Source organism: Serinus canaria, chromosome W, assembly GCF_022539315.1.
Source record: "Serinus canaria isolate serCan28SL12 chromosome W, serCan2020, whole genome shotgun sequence".
Classification (NCBI taxonomy): Eukaryota; Metazoa; Chordata; class Aves; order Passeriformes; family Fringillidae; genus Serinus; species Serinus canaria.
Genome location: NC_066342.1, coordinates 11,704,606 through 11,710,605, shown reverse-complemented (window position 1 = coordinate 11,710,605; position 6,000 = coordinate 11,704,606). Strand labels below are relative to the sequence as shown.

At 38.5% G+C, this 6,000-nt stretch overlaps 1 protein-coding gene across 1 annotated transcript in view; it reads right to left on the bottom strand.

Moving 5' to 3' along the window:
* Positions 1-569: 569 nt before the first annotated feature.
* Positions 570-6,000, bottom strand: part of LOC103824645 (ceramide transfer protein) — a 163,106-nt gene continuing 157,675 nt past the window's right edge. Inside the window, 1 exon segment of the mRNA XM_009099941.4 lies at positions 570-3,440. The gene's annotated coding sequence lies outside the window, so the exon portion shown is untranslated.

Genomic DNA, 6,000 nt, shown 5'->3' with positions numbered 1-6,000 from the left:
GCTAGGACATGGGGGAGAGCACCAATGGGGCAGAACCCAGGGGGGAGATTACCTAACCAACTGCTCTTCTAATTAGACAATATTTGCTAGATATGCTAATTACCCAATCTTATAAAATTGTACTTATCTAATTTGGGGCACAGTTTTTACCATATTATGCACCTGAAAGCTTTCAAGTAAAGGTTTGCTTTTATATTATCATTTTAACATTGTTTGGGAGAGGTTTTGTTCTATTTCCAGGCATCAAGGGAACTGGTGGAGTCACCATCCCTGGAAGTGTTCAAGAAACAACTGGACATGGCACTTTCTGCTATGGTGATGTTCGGTCATAGGTTGGACTTGATGATCTTGGAGGTCTTTACCAACTTTACTGGTTCTATGATTCTATGATAACCTCAGTAATATACGCAAACTGTTTTCCTGTTAAATGGTTTCCTTACATTATAGTATTGTATATAAGTTTATATACAATCCAAAAGTTGGTTACAAGGTAAAATGTTTTAAATAAGTTTCTCCAAAACACTGGAAGTTAAAAATAACTACAAAGCAGGATTTTTCTTCATATTTTTTAATACTTTTTACTTTTAAATACTGGTTCAAAATTTGTGATTGTACCATGGAAGGACCAACTTCTTATTAATTTAAAAATATTTATCATTAGGAACATAAAGCTATTATAGAACAAAACAGTTATGCTCTATGCACTCAAGGTATTCAAAAATATGATTCATTATTTCAATCTGTAGATGAATGGTGGCAATTGAAATACAGCGTAATCTGTACAACTTGACAAAAAATACAGATGGACAATCTGATTAGTTAAAAGAGAATCTGTACAACTTCACATAAGGCAGCTCAGCCCAATTAATTAAAAGGTAATTTTTTTTCCAAGATGTATTAAATTTTTCACAGATAAACTTGTCAAAATAAGATTTTCAGGTTTTCAGACAGGATAACAATGACCATCTCTCATCTTCATTCCCAATACAAGTTCTACAAAGTCATTTCCTTCACATCTAGATCAGCAACATTCAAATTTACCAAACAGACACAAATATTTAGAGAAAAATATGTGATGGATCAGAAAACTGTCTTCTCAGCCCTTCAAATTGGTTCAGCTTATGAAAACAGCCATTCTAGAATCATGGGCTGCTTCTGCAAAGACCACAGCTGTATAAATACTACAGATCCTTTAACAGGAAGAAGAGAATTCAGAATGCACAGATATGTGGCAGTGACTGGAAAGAGGGTTAGGCTCAAAAGACAAGGGGAACTTAAAAAAAACGTGAAAGATTCCTTCTAGAAGAAAAGACCTAATGGCTACTTGCTCATGGACAATCTGAGAGGCTGATAGCTGCCTTTTAAAATTTGTTTTTAAAGCAGTAAATTAATTAATACCTATTTCTCGTTTTGCAACTCCTTCCGTATTCTTTAAGAAGACTTAGAACTCTGGGCAGGGCCAGCTGTAGTGAAGTAACAGTGCTTTTAGATAAAAGCAAAATATTATTTACAATTAGTATCTGTAGTTTGATTTTATTTACAGAATTGCAAAAGTATATCATATTTTGTGCAAATGCAACTAATGATATAAGAATTATATACTGGTTTGCAAATTAATAAACAGTTAGTTGCCTGTGTTTGACAACTACAAAAAAAAGGCAAAAATGGAGCTAAGCACTTTATATTTTGGACTTTTTTTCCCTTTACATTCCCATCAGTAGCTATGGTGGAATTAATCACTGCTTGGTTGATTTTAAAATGAAGTATATTTGAGATATATTTTTTAACATTACTATATAAAATGTTCACTAGTGATGTAGTAAACATACAGCTTTTTATTTCATTTGCCTTACTAGCATTAATATATAGGCGCTTTTCTAGATATTCAAAATAATAAAATAACTCTGTAATAAGGCATATTCCATGTGCACCATTTGAAAAAGGCATATAAAAAGGAAAAAGTTATGGAAGATGAAAGCTGCATGCATGTGTAATTGTGTGTTATGTATTTTTTCATCTCTATAAAGAAAATGAACAGATAAAGTATTTTTTCAACACTGTGCAGATCACATTTAATAATTCACCAAATCTTTATTAAATTGCTATTTTTTTTTCAGTTACCTACCATACTATAGCAAACAAGACTTTCAGTTTTCTTTTGAGAGAAAAAAATAAATCTGGAGCTTTTTTCTTAAAATACACAGGTCAGTGAAACATCCAGCAGTCTCTGAAGAGTTTCCAGCTACAGCACATGGATAAAAGACCTCAAAATCAGTACTAGTCTGCCAGACAATTCTCTTAACGAGCATATCCAGAATCAGAGGCAGGCAAATATCTGACAGCAAATAGACAGAACTTTCCAATATGAACTATACATCCTTATAACTGATGAGTTTTTGATTGAGGCAAGTATCAGCGCAACTTATTTTCTACATGAACCTCATAGCATGGCTTTATCAAGATGAGAAAAACACATGCAGGATCTGAAAATAATGTCCTCATCCTCATTCTAGGTTGGGAATGTTGTCTTATGTAGTCTAAATTACTTCAGTAAATATTATAGTGTACCTTCTCACAGCTTTGGGAAAGCCCCAGATATGCAAGAAAGCAGTCCACATTTATAATGATCAGATGACTTTAGGCTTTCAGGCACTGTCTTGCCCTCTCATAAAGAATCTTGCTAGAAATTTCTGGATCATGTTTAATAGCAACATTTCTTTAGCACATATTGCATAACTAAAAAATCCAATAGAAACATACCTGGGAAAAAATAAAGCTTTTCACACTCTTATTCCTTCAGAGCCAAAGATCTTCATAAGAGTAAGACAACAGAAAAGGCAAAGTCATAAGGATTTTGACAGCCCTCAAGTATTACCTGACATTTTATGTAACAAGATGATTCATTACAGAAACAAATGGCAGTGAACTATGATTATATTAAAACAAAACCTGTTAATAAGTCACTTAGGCTTTACTGAACTCCCTCCCTCCCCACGAAAATACTACAGATTTTTGTGCACATAAAGCACATAGAGTATGCTATACATGCATTTGTCTTTTGTGCTTTTTAGACATTCACAAAAACTGCACTAGTATCTTAGGAATGTTGACAGCGAAATTCTGCACACTGTTTAAAATTAAAGTAGTAACCCCTGTTGGTGATCCAAAGCTGTACACATTCTTCCTCTTCTAAAGCAATCAAAATAGACATATGCATGTTATCAAAACATCTATTGATAATAACACATTGACTCTGCAAAAAATTTAGGAGAGAGCTAGTATTAAATATTCAGCCTCATGGTAATGCAGTGCTTCTTTACTTCAGTATACAAACCCTAGAAATGATAAAAGGACTATAGATCCTTTGTTCCAACATAGAGTGCTCTATGCACTTATCGGTCACTTCAAGGTGGAATGCTCACCCAGTCTTGTTCTGATCACTGCGAAGACAAAACACAGTGGTGAAAATTTTGAACACGAATAGGAAAACCAGAATTTGTTAAACCCCTTAAATAGTATCAGCAATATTATCCCATTTGAACTGCTGGCAAGTGACAGCTATGTTTTAAATGATCCACCGACACTAGTTCTTTAACAATATAAAATTCAAAATAAGAATCATTACCGGGCTACCTCTTACAGAAGGATGAAACTACTATGACTTTTGGAGTCTGACAACAAAGAGAATCTAAAAATAGAGGTAGCCTATGGCATACATAGAAAAATGACGAAACCCCATTTTCATAGAATCATAGACTATTTGAGTTGGAAGGGACCCACAAGGAACATTGAGTCCAACTATTGACTCTGCACAAGACAGCCTCAAGAAGCACACCATATGCCTGAGAGTATCGTCCAAATGCTTCTTGAACTCACACAGGCTTGGTGCTGTGACCACTTCCCTGAGAAGCCTGTTCCAGTGTCCAACCACCCTCTGAGCGAAGAACCTTTTCCTTATATCCAAGCTACGTATCCCCTGACTCAGCTTCATGTCATTCCCTCGGGTCCTATGACTGGTCACCACAGAAAAGAGATCAGTTGCCAGCCTGCCTGCCTGCTTCTGCTCATGAGGAAGCTGTAGACTGCAATAAGGTCTCCCCTCAATCGCCTCTTCTCCAGGCCGAACAAACCAAATGACCTCAGCTACTCCTCATATGGCTTCTGCTCAAGGCCCTTCACCATCTTCATGGCCCTCCTTTGGATTCTCTCCAATGGCTTTATTTGCTTATTATATTGAGGTGTCCAAAACTGCACACAGGACTTGAGGTGAGGCCACACCAGTGTAGAGAAGAGTGGGACAATCACCTCCCTTGACCGGTTCATGATGCTGAACTTGGTCACCCCAGCACCTGGTTGAGTCTTATGACTGCCAGGGCACACTCCTGACTCATATTCAACTTGCCGTGAACCCAAACACACAGATCTCTTCCCATGGGGCTGCCCTCCAGCCTCTTGTATCCTAGTCTGTATGTACATCCAAGGTTGTCCCATTCCAGATGCAGAATCAGTCACTTGCCTTTGTTAAACTTCAAATGATTGGCTCCTCCCGATTTAGTGTCATCAGCAAACTTACTTAGTATCTTTTCGAGTCCTGCATCCAAGTCATTTATGAAGATGCTGAAGAGAACTGGCCCTAAAATGAAGCCCCGAGCTTTAAAATGGAGCTTTACTGAAATCCCAGAAGATTACATTAACTAGCTTCCCTTGATCAACTAGGTGGGCTACCTTGTCATAAAAGGAAATGAAGTTTGTCAAACTGGACTTTCCCCTTGTGAAGCCATGCTGGCTGTGATCAGTGATTGCGTTGTCCTTCAGTTGTTTTTCAATAGCTCCCAGAATAGTCTTCATAATTTTACCAGGCATTGAAGTGAGACTGATGGGTCTGTACTTACCACGACCATTCCTCTTGTGCTTCTTGAAAACTGGGATAATGTTACCGAGCATCCAGTCAACTGGGACCTCTCCAGATTCCCAAGACCATTGAGAAATCATTGAGAGTGGCCTCACGATGACATAAGCCAACTCTTTGAGCATTTTTGGATGAATCTCATCAGGTCCCATAGACTTATAGGAATCCAGATGGAGCAGCAAATCCTGCAGTTTCACTCTTGACTGGGAGTTTGTCATTCTCGCAGCTGTGGTCCTCTAGCTCAGGGCTCTGGGGGTCCCAGAGGCCATCATTGGTATTGATGAGAGAGGCGAAGAAAGCAGAAAATGTCTCTGCATTGTCTGTGTGCCTGTTTGTGAGGTGACTGAATTCATCAAGCCACAGACCAATGTTATCTCTGATTCTCCTTTTGCTGTTAACATATTAAAAAGCCCTTTCTGCTGTCCTTCACAGCGTTGACCATCTTGAACTCTAATGGTGTTTGTCCACACAAATTTTCTCCCTACAGTGGCGAGCAGTATCTCTGTAATCCTCCCATGTCACCTGACCTTGCTTCCAATGTCCATACACTTTCTTTTTTTTGCTTATCTCCAAAAGATCACTGTTCAGCCAAGCCAGCCTTCTGCCTCATCTGCTTGACTTCCAACATTTGGCAGTTGCCTGCGCCTGTGCCCTTAGGAGATGGTGTTTAAAAAGTGATGAGCACTGATGGACCACAGCACCTTCCAAAAGCATTTTCCCAGGGAACCTTACTCACTAGTTCCCTGAACAACCTGAAGTCTGCTCTCCTCATTTCCAGGGTTGAAGCTTTGCTGACACTTTTTCTCCTGTCAACAGAGATTTTAAACTCGATCGCTTCGTTGTCACTGTGGTCAAGATGGCCGCCAATCTCCCCTCACAAGACCCTCTCTGTTAACAAGCAACAAATCCAGGAGGGCATCTTTCCTAGTCAGCTCCCTTAGCGCCTGTACCATGAAGTTGTCATCCAGGTGTTTTAGGGATCTCCTGGACTTGCTTGTACCAGCTGTGTGGTTAACATCTGGCAAGTTGAAGTCTCCCATAAGGACATGGGTGTTTGACTTAGAAGTGTCCCTTAGTTCCGTAAAGAATAA